The 16,981-nt window shown below is 45.5% G+C and overlaps 1 protein-coding gene across 1 annotated transcript in view; it reads left to right on the forward strand.

Moving 5' to 3' along the window:
- The first annotated feature begins 3,385 nt into the window (after positions 1-3,385).
- TLR3 (toll like receptor 3) overlaps positions 3,386-16,981 on the forward strand; it is a 71,205-nt gene continuing 57,609 nt past the window's right edge. The window contains exon 1 of the mRNA XM_029586939.1: positions 3,386-3,513. The gene's annotated coding sequence lies outside the window, so the exon portion shown is untranslated. The remainder of the gene's footprint in view (positions 3,514-16,981) is intronic.

Here is a 16,981-nt window from a genome sequence, read left to right on the forward strand (position 1 = left end):
CCAGTAGCACACCCCAGAAGCAGTAGTGGCTGAAGCTTTGTACTCATGGTCCTCTTCCTTAGGGCCCACGACCAGTCTCTCTGTCTCTTACACATACACACATACCAGTCACAGCCCCATGACCAGTTTCTGACTTTCACATACCAATTCTCTCCCGACCAGTCTTTCTCTTACATACACACCAGTCACCTTCCCAATCAGTCTCTCTCTCTCATGCACACACATACACACACACACACACACAAGCTTCCCACTTCCATGTTCTATCTTACATATACAGGCTTCTCACTCCCATGCTGTGTCTTACACACACACCCAGGTTTCTTACTCCTATGCTAGCTCTCTCCACATACACAGACTTCTCATTCCCATAATCACTTTCTTTCTCTCTCACAAACACACACTCCAGTCAACTCCCTGACCAGTCACTTCCATTTGTTGTGTTCCGCGCCCACGGCCGTCCGCGGGCGTGGCCCCCTACCTCATCTCCCGACCGGATTCACCACAGCATCGGGGCTGACTGCCCTGCGCCAGGCTCGGCACCCCCGCGCGGCGACGCAGGCCTCCGGGCTGGCCGCCAGGACCAGAGCCGTTCCTGCTCCTCCCTCGCGGCCACCACTGCTCTCCTCCGTGGCCCAGATCCAAGATGGCCGCCGCCATCCTTAGGCACGAGGCTGCGCCTCTTTGCTAGGTTTAAAGGGACCTCGTCCCTTTAATTGGCTGCAGCTGATTCCTATCCACAGGGCCAGAGGAAGTATAAAAGGAGACTTCCTCTGACCATTCCTTGACTTGGCAACGTCTCTGATGAGAGTTGTTAGAGTCTGCTTCCTCAGTGAGTTCCAATGTCTGATTCCTTGTTGCAGCGTGTCTTGTCTCCTGGGTCCTGACTTCGGATCGGCTAGCGGTGATTCCTGATATTGACTTCGGATCGGCTAGCGGTAATTCCTGGTATTGACTTCGGACTGGCAAGCGGTGATTCCTGGTATCAACTTTGGACTGGCAAGTGGTGACCCCTCGGTGTGTGACCTTGGACTGGTAGCAGTGACTCTCTGGCACTCAACCTTGAACTTCCTTCGGACCATCATCTCCAAGGGCCCACCTAAGTCCCAGCGGCCCGGGTCCCTACGGGCTCCTCCCGGGGGGACCGCGGACCTCCAGCGGTGAACACACACCTCTGCTCCCCGACATCACGACTCTTCGTCCGCCTCCCTAGCCACGCCTGTCTACAGTGCTGAGGGTCCAAGGGTCACATCTTTGGTTCCTGCCTCGCCACCCGACGGGAGAACCTGCGGATCTTCCACCAAGGTATACCATCCTTCCCGTCGGCCCAAGGGTCCACAACCCTGAGCATAACACCATTGTCTCTCCTATATACACACATACACACATCACCTCTCTGACCAGTTTCTCTCAATCACACACATGCTCTCTCTTACACACTTTACATAGATGATCTCAATCAAATGCTCTCACTTACACACAGGCTCTCAATCATACATACATTCTCTCACTTACAGACAGGCTGGCTGGCTGTCTCTCTCTCTCATTTCCTGTCGTCCCCCCCCCACCCGAGCACAAATGGTAGCTGCAGCAGCCTCCTCCTCTAGTCCCCGCATGCCAAGAAAGAAGATTCCTATCGGCCACGGGAGGCTAATTCTGCTGTCTCCTGTGCCGATTTCTGGCTGCTTCTGATTTTGCTTCGGGCGCACATTATTGCCCAGGGCCAACACTGCCCGACGCTACTTTTTGGTGCGGCGTGGCTCTTTCTTCTTCCTGCGCACCCCACTGCACATCACTTCCTGTTCCGGGCCAGGGGGGCAGGTGCAGGAAGAAGAAAAGGCCCAGCCACAGTTGTCAGCCTCCACTAACACTGCTGCCGTTCCCATCGAGGCTTAAACGTGCTGATAGCCCGGGCAGCAACGGCAGCAGTGGAAGATTGTCCCTCTCGCTCGGTGAGGGAAGAGCAGCGGGAGACCGGTAGCACGCGACACACCGCTTGAGAAGCGCTGCTTTAGAGGGAGGGGGTGGCCATTTGGTGTGGGAAGACCCGAGGTCTGCTAAGCCACGTGAGCCCTGAAGCTGTTTGTTTTTAGATGCAGTTTTGCTGCGGCTTGAGAATGAAAGGAGCCTGCTGCAGAGGAAAGCTGTGGTAGCTGGGAGGCAGGCATTCAGTCCAGGGTGAGGCAGCAGCAGAAGTGTGCTGGCTGCCTCCCGCCGGCAAAAACGCAAGCAGGGCAGGCGCGAATGGAGACAGATGGGACACGGGAGAACTGCGGCGAATAAGCCCATGAAACCGGGGCTGGTGCCGCGGGAAAAATACAAAAGCAGCACTTAAGCGGATGGCTGCTGTTGGTCGCCGCGACCAACACCTATCACGTGATTGGGGTGACCGGCCCACCGGGGCATACCCGAAGCCCCAATTGGCCAATCCGCCCCTGCTGAAATCTCCCATTATTACTGCACTACCAATTAAGTTAGCTTCCCTAATTTCTCTTAGCATTCCACTGTCAATCTCACCATATTGGCCAGGTGAGACGGACATCCTATCAGTATACGCTTCCCCAACTCACAATGAATTTCTACCCACAAAGATTCGATTGTGCATTTAGTCACATGCTTTGTCTTTATCCTGTTGAACTCTGTGCCATCCCAGACATAAAGCACTATTCTGCCACCAAGATGCTCCTCTCTGTCATTGCAGTATAATTTGAACCCCGGTATAGCACTGTCCCATTGGTTATCCTCTTTCCACCATGTCTCTGAGATGCCAATTAAGCCTATGTCATCATTCACTGCTATACATTCTAATTCTCCCATCTTACTTCTTAGACTTCTGGCATTAGCATACAAACATTTCAAAGTGTGTTATTTGTTTGTATTAACATTCTGCTTTTCAGTTGACAGGGATAAATTGGAATCTTTTAGCTCAGGTGAGTTTTTAATTATACGCACTTGGACTACTTTTCTTATTATTGGAACTTCTCTGTTGGGATGCCCTAACTCTAATGCTTCATTAGTATCCTTGGAAGATGCAGGTCCCAGGATTTCTTTTGTCTGTCTCTGCCTTCCTGCAACTGTATCTTCTGGAAGTATTTGTAGAGAAAACCTCAGAATGTTTACAGAAAACAAATACAGAATTAATTCGTAGCTCTGGTAATTATTTAAAGATATACTGTATATTTTAATGTTTCTTTCTGTTCCTTCTCTGTCATGGTATTTTTTTTTAATGACATGTTTCAGATAATATGATTTAGCCATAGCCATGCTAAAGATTCTTAAACTGCGAGTACCACTAAAATAGTATGATACCTGATCTACTGGGTGGTGGCAACAGACAGAAGGAGTTAACAGAGGAGCTGGGAGGCAGGCATACAGCAAGTAGGAGGAGACAGTGGCCCAGGCCTGTGGCTGCTGAGAGCACGTTTTGGTGGAGGGCAGAAGAGATGGCTCATATTACAAGAAAAGAACCATCAGCACGACTAGAAAAAAAAGTAATCATTTGAAATCCTGAAGGTATGCATATTATTTCTGTCCCTTCCCTGTTCTGTCTCTTTCGGCCGATTTAAGTATCCAGCAGCTCCGGGAGGGTGGGGAAACGGCTATATAAAAGCCATTGTTGGGAGTTTCAGTACAGACTCTGCTATTCGGGGATGTAGGAAGAACAGATCTCCTGGAAACTATGTCTGTTTCTCTTCTGTGATTGGAAAGCCACTGTACGTTTTGTTGAACAATGGATGAGAAAGCGGAGAAGTCCGAGGGAGAGGCGTTCCCGCATGGTGTTTTTCACCGCGGTGGCGGTGATAAAATCAATAATCTAAAATCCTAAGGGTGTGAACAAGTAGAACTGGTTTAGTAGTGTAATGGCCTAGAGATCGAGTGAAGTGTTTAGCTGCAACAGCTCTGGATTATTCATTAAACAAAATAATGAGGTGCTTAGGGTACCAAGAGGAAGGGGACCCCCACAGAGTTTTTTCCCCTAGCTATCAAGACCTTAACTCTTAACTCTTTTACTGCCACACTCGACTTTTGTCTAATTTTTTGTAATTGTTCTTATCTGCTGCTTTCGACTTTAATTTACATGCCCAAGGATTCATAAAAATTAATATAAAATAAATATATTAGGTGACATTAGATTAGTCTCTATCTCTGCACCCCCCCCCCCCCATCCCGGACTGGTTGGTGCTGAGGCATTTTAAATTGTCTATTTCTTAGAGGGCCCCTTGGTGAATATCTTGTATGGTGTAGTAGTGTGGACAGTGGAAAAGTGAAGACTACAATTTAGTGCAATAAATACAAGGGCTCGCGCCCATATGCGTGCTGGCTATCAGATATTGGCATTGACCTGTTGAACAATTCCATTCAAGAAGCCATTGAACAATTCTTAGGTTGAGAAGGCCGCAGCTTGGGGGGGCATAAGGCAAGTGCTACTACTACCTCATGCTGGTGGCAGGTGCACGAGTCGGGGCCGAATTTGGTAGGCCGGGGACGGGGCTCCCTTGCTAGGATGAGCATGGCGGGGGGGGGGGGGGGGGCGCCGTGCTTGGAGACATGGCGGCTGGCACCTGGACTATGGGTTAGATACAAATATGATGAGAGACTCATGCATCTCAAGGTTATACAGTTGTTGAAGTGTTAATTATATAATAAAGCTGCGGCCTTTATTACCACCTCATATTGTTCTGCATTGTGTCAGTGATTCCCGATTGTGATAGCGAACGGAGGACTGCATCGGCAGTCGCAACGTTAGGGGAGTAGTGTTTTCAGTCCTCTGGATTGGCTAACAGGCTGATACAGTAAAGCGCACTTAGCTGAGTGCACTATTTCACATCCACATCGCCTTATACCATAAGGGGTTTAGCGCATCCAAAACGCACGTCCAACCCCCCCCCCCCCCCGAAACTAATAGCACTCATCATATACAAGTGCATGTTGATGAGGGTATTAGCAATTCGCCCCAAATACAAAAAAAAAACAAAACATTTTCCCCATTCATACATTTGTACGCTCAGAAATTAACACCAGTCCAGAGCAGGCGTTTATTTCTTAGCGGCCCAAAAAAGGTTTATAGAAAAGCAGTAAATACTGCTTTTCTGCACATCCTCCCACTTAATATCATGGCAGTATTAAGTCGGAGGAATCAAAAGGTTTAAAAAAAGGTTAAAAAAAGTTAAAAAAAAAAAAAGTGCAGGTGGCCAGGTTAGGAAAAGGGATGCTCGTAAAACTGAGCGTCCGTTCTCCTAACTTGCTGACAGCCACCTCTCCTGGGTGTCCGCTGCCAAGGAAGTGTTAGGGACGCAGAATTGTCCCTAGTGCCTCCTTTTTAGTGCAACTCCCTCATTTAAATATTGTATCACGCCCCGAGGAGAGGTGGCTGGGCGCACTGAAACTGCGGGCACACAAAACGGGCGCACTTTTTTAGCGCGTCCTTATTGTATTGATCTATAAGGGCACTACAGCATCATCATGCAACATTCCTGCCCTTGTTGCCATCCCTACTCTGAAATGAGCCCAGCCAGCTTACACAGAGGCCTGACAAAGTAGGGCAGAGAATGGCTTCCAGCAGCGCAGCAGCAAAAAAATAAATAAATAAAAGATTAATGATAATAAAGAACTATTAGAAATTATTAGAAAAGGAATGGTGAATAAAATGGAAAATGTCATAACGCCTCTGTATCGCTCCATGGTGAGACCGCACCTTGAATACTGTGTACAATTCTGGTCACCGCATCTCAAAGATATAATTGCAATGGAGAAGGTACAGAGAAGGGCTACCAAAATGATAAGGGGAATGGAACAACTCCCCTATGAGGAAAGACTAAAGAGGTTAGGACTTTTCAGCTTGGAGAAGAGAAGACTGAGGGGGGATATGATAGAGATGTTTAAAATCATGAGAGGTCTAGAACGGGTAGATGTGAATCGGTTATTTACTCTTTCGGATAATAGAAAGACTAGTGGGCACTCCATGAAGTTAGCATGGGGCACATTTAAAACTAATCGGAGAAAGTTCTTTTTTACTCAGCGCACAATTAAACTCTGGAATTTGTTGCCAGAAGATGTGGTTAGTGCAGTTAGTATAGCTGTGTTTAAAAAAGGATTGGATAAGTTCTTGGAGGAGACGTCCATTACCTGCTATTAAGTTCACTTAGAGAATAGCCACTGCCATTAGCAATGGTAACATGGAATAGACTTAGTTTTTGGGTACTTGCCAGGTTCTTATGGCCTGGATTGGCCACTGTTGGAAACAGGATGCTGGGCTTGATGGACCCTTGGTCTGACCCAGTATGGCATGTTCTTATGTTCTTAACAGCCCTTGCTTTGACTTCTATTCTTCTGCTGCTGTCAGCCTGTCATAAGGTGATGATAAAGTTGCAGCTCCTGCTTTTTTTTTTTTTTTTGCTGGCTGCGATTTGTTCTCCTTCCAGCAGAGAGAGCTTGTCCCTGACGTCATCAGAGTCTTGAGGATGGGGGGATTGGGGAGTCTGAATCAGCAGAGCCTGTTCTGAGAGAGGTGAGGGCAGGACCAGTAAGCACAGCACTCTAGCCAGAGGAGGTCTCATTCTCCTGCAGCACCCTAGCCTGTCAGAGGAGGTTTCAAAGACTTTGAAATTAAAAAATGTAGGTCTCGGCCTGTGAGGCCGCTGGTGGACCCCATCTCACCAGCAGCTCGGAAGAGGAATCGACCCGTGAAGCCACCGGTGGACCCGAACTCACCGGCAGCCAAAGAAAGAAGAAGGAGCCCGTCCTCCTACTCCTTCTCAGTGCCGGCGATCTCTTTCCAAAACATGTGGTATGTGTGTGAGTGTGAATGAATGAATAAATGAGAGTCTCATTGGAGTGTGGGGATGTGGTATGTGTGAATGAAAGCCTGACCTGGGGGTGTGGTGTCTGTGAATGGGAGTCTGACTGGGGGGGGGGGGGGGGGGGAGGGGGGCATGTGAAGGGGAGCCTGACCGGAGGGTTGTGTGTATGTGAATAGGAACCTGTCGGGGGTATGGGTGTGTGTGTGTGTATTTCTGTGTGCATGAGACCCTGACTGGAATGTGTGTGTGTTGGGGGGGGGGGGGGTAGGAATCTGTCTGGGTTGTGTGTATGTGTATGGGAACCTGTCTGGGGTGGTGTGTGTGTGTGTGTGTGTGAAGGAAATTTGTGCTGCGTTACACAGGATGACTGGAAATAAAACGTTTTCAGTTATGAAGAGCAGTGAATTTTCCATCCTTATTAGTTTAACTTATTGGATGTCAGTGTCTGCCATTTCGAAATAATTTATTTTTGGGAAATTTTTTAAATGTTGTTTGAGCTCTTAATTATTGGATGTTATTCTATTCTTTAGATCATTATAAAAAGAATATTTCCAAGTATGGTTTTATTAATATGTGTTGTGCTCCGCGTCCCCCTACCTGACCGGGACCGGCAGGCTGCTGCAGCAGCATCCGGCAATCGCGGGTGACCGAGGCTTCTGGTCTCCGCGTGCTGGCGCAGGTGACCGCGAGGGTCCCCGGGCTTGGGAGCCATTCCTGCTCTCTCCGCGCGGCATCGGGCGGCTTCCTCCGCGGGCCGGGAATCCAAGATGGCCGCCACCATCTTAGGTTCGAGGCTGCGCCTCCTCTCCAGATTTAAAGGGACCTGGTCCCTTTAACTAGCTACAGCTGCATCCTATGAGCCAGAGCAGAGGAAGTATAAAAGGAGGCTTCCTCTGCTCATTCTTTGAGTTGGCAACGTTCCATGTAGTCGAATCTGCTTGCTTCGGTGAGTCTTCTAGTGCTTTGATCCTTGTTCCTGTCTCGTCTTGGTGTTCCTGATTCCTGACTTCGGATTGGCAAGCGGTGATTCCTGGTATGTGACTTCGGACTGGCAAGCGGTGATTCCTGGTGTGTGACTTCGGACTGGCAAGCGGCAATCCCTTGGTGTGTGACCTCGGACTGGTAAGCGACGACCTTCTGGCACTTGACCTTGGACTTCTTCTGGACCAAGAGCCCACCTAAGTCCCAGTGGCCCGGGTCCCTACGGGCTCCTCCCAGGGGGACCAAGGGCTTCCAGGGGTGAAGCTCTAGTTAGCCCTTGCACCGATCTCTCGACTCCTTGACCTCTCAAAGGTCCACCTTAGTCCCAGCGGTCCTGGTCCCTACGGGCTCCTCCTGGGGGGATCGCGGGCTTCCAGTGGCGAAGACACAGCTCTTCTCCTTGACGTCACGACTCTTTGTCTGCCTCCACTGTCACCTCAGTCTCCAGTGCTGAGGGTCAGCTGGTCACATCTTCTATTCTGCCTCGCCACCCGACGGGAGAACCTACGGATCTTCCTCCTAAGGTATACCATCCTCCTGTCGGCCCAAGGGTTCACAAGCCTGAGCATAACAATATGATTGATTTATATTCCTTGATTTTATTGTTTGATGAAAGGTAAACTTGCAAGGATGGAATTACTCGTGACTCTCAAAACATAGATTAAATATCAAATGCACTAACTGAGAGTCTAAAATAATTTGCAACACAACATCACTTTATTCTCATACCATAATACTACATAAAATCAAACTCTTTCACTCCAAATTCATACCATAAAATAGTCCAAGGTACTGGAATAAAAACAATCCTTTTGTGTGCCAATGGCAATGATGAATGGAAATAGGACACATACAATACAAAAAGGTGGATATAAATGGTCACACAATCATATACCAAGTACACTGTTAAATTTTACAATGTACTTGCTGTATATCCTCCAAACCTATTTCACATTTGTTTCTATATAAATATATCACTTGACAAAAAATGACCATAATCCCTAATTAGTGTTTTAAACCAACGGCATCTATCTTATATACTTCCATATTATTAACACTTCAATTCATGTATATCAAATGTAAAATTTTGAATATGTTTCAAATGCAGATATCAGTCTTCTATAAACAAAAGTAGTTGTCACTTTTCTTTTTGATGTTTATTTTTCTCCATTGCTGCATTGCATAGAGTCTGGCTTGTTACGGTTTGCGGTTTCTGGTTCAGTTTCCATTTATAGTTTATAGTCTCTTCATTCTGAATTTGGTGAGAGTGAGTCTGTGTTCTGCACAGTAATTGTTCGCACAATAAATAAAGTTATAAGTAAGCAACAATAAGCATTATTTTGCTTCTGTGGATCCAAGTATGTTGAAATGCTATATATCTTCAAGGTTAGTAAGCAGTGGAATAAGATATTTTGTTTCGTACAAATAATGATTTTCTCCATTAGAATATCTTTTTTTTAAAAATTGGCCACCAACATTGATTGCTGTAGATAGAGGATTTTCAGAATTGAAAAGTCTGCTCTGGAGATCACATCATTTCAGTAGAGATAATATCAATTCACATTTTGCCTTATAATCTTTGGGAGGGTGATTAAAAATAGTTTTTAATAAATTTTTGTATTTGCATTTTTCCCCTTATAACAATTTTATTAATAATGCATAACAAACTGTTGAAAATTTGCATTTATTCTGTTGCCTTAATTGTAAGTAAATAATTTGCTTATATTGTTAAATAAATAAAAATAAAATAAAGTTTAATATAGCTCTGGGGTCTGGCCTGGAAGAAAATTTAATTTGTATTCAATTTAATCTTCAGCACTTATTGAGTCTTAATGTCTTTTCCATTAAGCAATGGAAGGATTGAAAGGGCACCATTGTTGGGCTGTGCTTAGGACATCAGCTGACCTTAATCTGGCTCTGAGCTGCAGTATGCAAGCAAGTTCAGGGTTTGATACATTCTTCCTCGTTTTCTATCAAGGAAAGAAATTCAATAACAGTATAGCAGACAAATTTGTGATAAAGGCTGTTAACCTTTTCAAAACACATTAATGACTCCACAATAAAATTAATGAATAAGTATGGACTGTAACAATACAATGCATTACAATGTATGGAGGTTTATGGAAGAAAACACACAGACATTTGTATATGACGGCTTATAAACACAATTTGCAACAACTGTGTCTGACTACTCTTTACTATCTGATGTTGCTGCTGCACCTTATTTCTAAAGAAACTATAATTAGCTAGGAGTACTTAAGTTTATCACCCACATTTTGTACTAAAGGTCAAAGCATTGTATAATGAATCAAATGAAGCAATAAAAATATGTATGTAAAATGAATAAACAAAGTGTAGATTTATGAGAGAAAGAGAGATTCTTTATAAGGTTCTTATATAAGTAAACTATTTATACCACTGTAGGAGGGGCAACTAGTAACTCGGGGTGAGGTTTTGGTGGTGGCTTAGGTTTTGGGGGCAGTTTTACATGCATTGTCAGAGGTAGAACAGCACAGTACACGTCAGAGAAGATATGATGTGATCTGGAATGATGAAAGGTACACAAAGATGAGATTTGTACATTGTACTCGCGACCTAACTTGATAGCAGTTAGCCAGATAAACATAGCCCTCTCTACCTAACTTACTCAGCCAGATAGAGGCTGATTATGAACTTCTTGGTTAATTGGTGAAGTTTTAAAATTATGTCACAACAAAAGCAGACAAGTGAAAGTAAATTCAAGGATAAAACAAATACACCTTAGGGTCTTTCCATATCAAGTGGACTAGGGATCCATACTCAGCCTCCACCAAATGAAACAAACTTTTGCACTGATGATCCCTAGGGTCTCAAACAAAACTACTAAACTTTTCATCTGTATCTCCATTGGTTGGAGAGCTAGAGGCAGTTGAATGGAGGTCACCTCTGAGTACCATGCTCTGTGCAACCTAAAATGGCCATTTTGTCCAGGTGCTGTAGCCTGACAACACCTCTCAGGGGCCTGAAATTTTGTGGATTAGTACAACCCCTGGGAAGATCAAGAGTAGCAATAATGTGCTCTTCTAGAACCCAACATGTGCCTCTTTGGGACAGCCAGTAAAATGACTTCGCATATATGGCCATCCACCAGGAATTATCATAGATGTAAGCTAAATACTGACCAGTTTGGAAACTGGATACTTGAAGGGCAGGAAAATATTCATGTTCATGTTTTAGAACATTTGCCAGGTCATTTTACTGGCCACCCCATAGAGACACCTGTTGGGTTCCAGAAGAGCACCCATAACAACGTCTTCAGGCAGGCAGTACATTTATTCACAAGCCACTTTGTCATGCATCGATAGGACAGTCAAAAGCATGTGCAGGCAGGGAAAAAGACTACGTGGATTTTTGTGAAATCTGCAGTTTAAGCACTTCTCGTATGAGTGTCTTGCCTTTTCTTGTTCTGTGCTTAAATATAAGCTTGGAAACTTGCGGCTGGTACCTTGACTAGCTATCTGGAGTGGCCCCTAGGCGATGAGGGTTTCCAATTTTGCTGAATTGGCAGTAGCTCAGCCACCACTGACTAATGAAAGGTAACTAATCAACGTACAAAGTTTTGCACTGACTTTGATGACTAATTTATGAAAATATGTCTAAACAATTATGTGTCAAAATCTAAAAGTGTGGTAAGCACAGTAAACTTAGCTGCATTGTAAAATTTCACATCTATAGCTCATTTGCATGATTCACAGTTGGGAGATAATGTAGCCTAGGAAAGGCAAGTCGACCTTTCGAAAAGGCACTTATCAAGCTTTTCAAACAAGTGGTTCTCTCGTAGGCACTGAAGCACTGTGTGGACATCAGCACGGTGATTGGTCAGATCTTTCGAAAAGATAAGGATGTCATCTAAGTATGCGACGACATTGGTGTACAGAAGATCGTGGAAGATTTCATTTATCATGCATTGAAATACCGCAGGGGTATTACAACGTCCAAATTGCATTACGAAGTATTCATAGTGTCCATCCCTGGTATTGAACGCCATTTTCCAGACGTCTTCAGGACGTATGTGGACCAGGTTATAAGCCCCACTCAGATCTAGCTTGGTGAAGATGGTGGCGCCCTGAAGACAGTCAAGTAGCTCTGTGATTAAGGGTAAAGGATATCTGTCCTTGTGGGTAATGGCATTTAAGCCGCGGTAATTGATGCATGGTCTTAGAGACCCATCCTTCTTTGTGACGAAAAAAAAGCCTGCGCCCGCAGGCGATGTGGAGGGACGGATGAAGCCTTTAGCCAGGTTCTCTTGGATATACTCCAACGTAGCTCGGGTTTCTGGTACAGACAGAGGATAAGTCCTGCCCCTAGGAGGCGTAGTGCCGGGCAGCAACTCACTAGGAAGTCAAACTTGTGAAGGGGCGGAAGTATATCTGCCTTTTGCTTAGAGAATACATCCTCGAATTCAGCATATGGAGGAGGAAGGCTGGAAGCCGCTACAGCGATGGGAATCATGGGGGGTGGTCCCACCCTCTTGAGGCACGTCTGACGACAGGCTGGACTCCACTCAGCGAGTTCTAAGGTCTCCCAGTCAAACTGGGGGAAGTGGTGCTGGAGCCATGGTAGCCCTAAGACCAGTGGATGGATGGATTTCTCTAGAATGAAGAACTCAACCTCTTCTTCGTGCAGGCTTCCAGTGAGGAGATGGATGGGTTCCGTCACATGAGAGATCCTTCTGGGTAGCCATGGATGGAGGCGATGCATAGAGGTTTCTCGATAGTGCGAGTGGAGATGCCTAGGAGGTGAACCAGGTCCTTGATGATGAAATTCCCACCTGCTCCCGAGTCAATCAGAGCTAAGGCAGGAAAAGTGCGTGAATCCCAAGTCAGGGTGACTGGTAGTGTCAACTGAGGGGCCAGAGTAGTAGTGCCCAAGTTCAGGACTCCAACTAAATTTAGGCCAGGGGGTTTACTGGACGGGCGGGACAAGACGATAAGCGGTTCCCTGCAGCCCCTCAGTACAGGCACAGACCTGAATGCCTCCATTTCAGGCATTCCTCCAGGGACAAGGGTCCTCGGCCTAGCTGCATGGGTTCTTCCATTTTGGTGTACGGCGGAATTCCGCTGGGAGCGGACCCCACCACCGGTGGATAGCTGCAATGTTCCTCAGTGAGATGTTGGGGCGTCCGAACTTCTTGGTAACACTCCTGGAGGTGGTGGTCGATGCGGCCTGCAAGGTTGATGTGATCCTCAAGAGAGGATGGTAGCCCGCGAGCTGCAAGCTCATCCTTGAGCTGAGACGACAAACCGTCCAGATAAAAGGCTCGGAGGCAATCCTCTTGCCAAGCCAATTCTGTGGCAAGAGTTTGAAACAATTGTTTACTCATTGAGTGCTCGCTGACCTTGTCCAAACATAAGAGACTGGAACTAGCTCCAGCCTGCCTCCCCAGGTCGTCGAAGGTCCGATGAAAGCCAGCCATGAAACGAGGCAATTCTTGGAGGAGAAAGTCTGATCGCTCCCACAAGGGAGATGCCCATGCCAGTGCCTTGCCTTCTAGACACAAAAGAATGAAGGTGACCTTCGTAAGCTCATCCTGAAAGATGGAGGGCTGAGGAGCAAACTACATATAGCACTGATTTATAAACTCTCTGCAGAGCTGGGATCCCCATTGAAGCAGGAAGAAGCGGGTAGGGCCAGCAGAGCCCTGGAGGGCGAGGGTGAAGGCTGAGGGCTGGGTGGTGCAGACGGTGCTGTAGACCCAGCTTGGGTATCTAGACAAACATGGAGGTGCTCGACGGAGGAGGCCAGCGCATCTAAGAACTGCTGCTGTTCCTGGATCTTCAGAACGAGGCCCGGGATGGCCTGGAGGGCGGATGGCTCTGCTGAGTCCATAGCCTTGGCAACTTGTTGCGCTGGTGGTGAACCCTTGGCCCAAGGTGGGGTTGATGCTACCCATAGGGCAAGCCCCATGGGTCCTCACTGTCGGGAGGTGGAGCAGACCAGGAGACAGAGGCTGACTGGAGCTTCGCCAATACCAGCCTTCGTTCCCTGCAGGTTCAGCCCTTGGGTGCCGGGGCTGGCTGGTCTTAGGCAGGTCTTCGTCAGATGACTCCTAGTGGATGTTGGAGCAGGTAGCCAGGAACCAGGGGAGGTATCAGAGGGCCTGAGGCATGTCCGGATGAGGCAGGGGTCCAGAGGCCCGGGCGGTAAAGGATGGGCGAGGAACAAGAGTAGGTGGTGCCCAGGCAGCAAAAGGCCAAAGCCTGACAATGCCAAGTCCAAGGAGACACGGAGGCGCGATCTGGAATAGGCTGGAGTTGGGACAGGCGGCAACTATATGAGGTAAAGCGGAGCAAGAGTCAAAGCCAGTAATCAGACCGAAGCGAAGTTCAACGAAGCAAGAGTCAAAGCCAGTAGTCAGTCCTGAGTGAAGTCCAACGAAGCAAGAACATAAGAGCATGCCATACTGGGTCAGACCAAGGGTCCATCAAGCCCAGCATCCTGTTTCCAACAGTGGCCAATCCAGGCCATAAGAACCTGGCAAGTACCCAAAAACTAAGTCTATTCCATGTTACCGTTGTTAGTAATAGAAGTGGCTAATTTCTAAGTCAACTTAATTAATAGCGGGTAATGGACGTCTCCTCCAAGAACGTATCCAATCCTTTTTTAAACACAGCTATACTAACTGCACTAACCACATCCTCTGGCAACAAATTCCAGAGTTTAATTGCACGTTGAGTGAAAAAGAAGTTTCTCCAATTAGTTTTAAATGTGCCACATGCTAACTTCATGGAGTGCCCCCTAGTCTTTCTATTATCCGAAAGCGTAAATAACCGATTCACATTTATCCGTTCTAGAATTCTCATGATTTTAAACACTTCTATCATATCCCCCTTCAGCGTTCTCTTCTCCGAGCTGAAAAGTCCTAATCTCTTTAGTCTTTCCTCATAGGGGAGCTATTCCATTCCCTTTATCATTTTGGTAGCCCTTCTCTGTACCTTCTCCATAGCAATTATATCTTTTTTGAGATGCGGCGACCAGAATTGTACACAGTATTCAAGATGCGGTCTCACCATGGAGTGATACAGAGGCATTTTGACATTTTCCGTTATATTCACCATTCCCTTTCTAATAATTCCCAACATTCTGTTTGCTTTTTTGACTGCTGCAGCACACTGAACCGACGATTTCAATGTGTTATCCACAAAGACGCCTAGATCTCTTTCTTGGGTAGTAGCACCTAATATGGAACCAAACATTGTGTAACTATGGCATGGGTTATTTTTCCCTATATGCATCACCTTGCACTTACCCACATTAAATTTCATCTGCCATTTTCCTGTCTCACAAGGTCTTCCTGCAATTTATCACAATCTGCTTGTGATTTAACTACTCTGAACAATTTTGTATCACCTGCAAATTTGATTACCTTACTCATCGTATTTCTTTCCAGATCATTTACAAATATATTGAAACATAAGGGTCCCAATACAGATCCCTGAGGCATTCCACTGCCCACTCCCTTCCACTGAGAAAATTGTCCATTTAATCCTACTCTCTGTTTCCTGTCTTTTAGCCAGTTTGTAATCCACGAAAGGACATCGCCACCTATCCCATGACTTTTTACTTTTCCTAGAAGCCTCTCATTTATATTTATTTATTTGTTTTTCTATACCGACATTCTATTCAAAATTTCACATCGGTTTACACATAACAGAATTGTCTCCAAGTAAACTTATGAAGACAGATTACAATAAAACAGTTAAACACACTAAATATAAAATTTAAAAAAATATAAATTTAAAACCAATAATAAAGTAAAATGCCAAATCTAAATAAACAAGAAAACCTATTGTTCTGTAACATTCTATGTACCTAAAAGAAGAAGGAACTTGTAGAATGCTGTTGTTTAAAAATTAGATTTGTGAGGGGAAAGCTTTCAAAAAAAGCCAATTTTTAAGGCTTTTTCTGAATGAAGATGTAGAGGAAATTTGTCAAACGCCTTCTGAAAATCCAAGTACACTACATCTACCGGTTCACCTTTATCCACATGTTTATTAACTCCTTCAAAAAAGTGAAGCAGATTTGTGAGGCAAGACTTGCCTTGGGTAAAGCCATACTGACTTTGTTCCATTAAACCATGTCTTTCTATATGTTCTGTGATTTTGATGTTTAGAACACTTTCCACTATTTTTCCTGGCACTGAAGTCAGGCTAACCAGTCTGAGTTTCTCGGATCGCCCCTGGAGCCCTTTTTAAATATTGGGGTTACATTAGCTATCCTCCAGTCTTCAGGTACAATGGATGATTTTAATGATAGGTTACAAATTTTTACTACTAGGTCTGAAATTTCATTTTTTAGTTCCTTCAGAACTCTGGGGTGTATTCCATCCGGTCCAGGTGATTTACTACTCTTCAGTTTGTCAATCAGGTCTACCACATCTTCTAGGTTCACCGTGATTTGATTCAGTCCATCTGAATCATTTCCCATGAAAACCTTCTCCAGTACGGGTACCTCCCCAACATCCTCTTTAGTAAACACCGAAGCAAAGAAATCATTTAATCTTTCCGCGATGGCTTTATCTTCTCTAAGTGCCCCTTTAACCCCTCGATCATCTAATGGTCCAACGGACTCCGCCACAGGCTTTCTGCTTTGGATATATTTGTAAAAGTTTTTACTGTGTGTTTTTCCCTCTACGGCAACATTTATGCATTATCCTAGTTTTTTCTGTTGGATCCTTCTTCCAATTTTTGAATGAAGATCTTTTGGCTAAAATAGCTTCTTTCACCTCCCCTTTTAACCATGCCGGTAATCGTTTTGCCTCCTTTCCACATTTTTTAATGTGTGAAAAAATCTGGACTGTGCTTCTAGGATGGTATTTTTTTAACAGTGACCACGCCTCTTGCACACTTTTTAATTTTGTAGCTGCTCCTTTCAGTTTTTTTCTAGCTATTTTTCTCATTTTATCAAAGTTTCCCTTTTGAAAGTTTAGCACAAGAGCTGTGGATTTGCTTACTGTCCCCCTTCCTGTCATTAATTCAAATTTGAACATATTATGATCACTACTGCCAAGTGGCCCCACCACCGTTACCTCTGTCACCAAGTCCTGTGCTCCACTGAGAATTAGATCTAAAATTGCTCCCTCTCTTGTTGGTTCCTGTACCAATTGCTCCATAAAGCTATCATTTATTCCATCCAGGAACGTTATCTCTCTAGCATGTCCC

The sequence above is a fragment of the Rhinatrema bivittatum genome, chromosome 1 (genome assembly GCF_901001135.1).
Source record: "Rhinatrema bivittatum chromosome 1, aRhiBiv1.1, whole genome shotgun sequence".
In the NCBI taxonomy this organism is placed as follows: Eukaryota; Metazoa; Chordata; class Amphibia; order Gymnophiona; family Rhinatrematidae; genus Rhinatrema; species Rhinatrema bivittatum.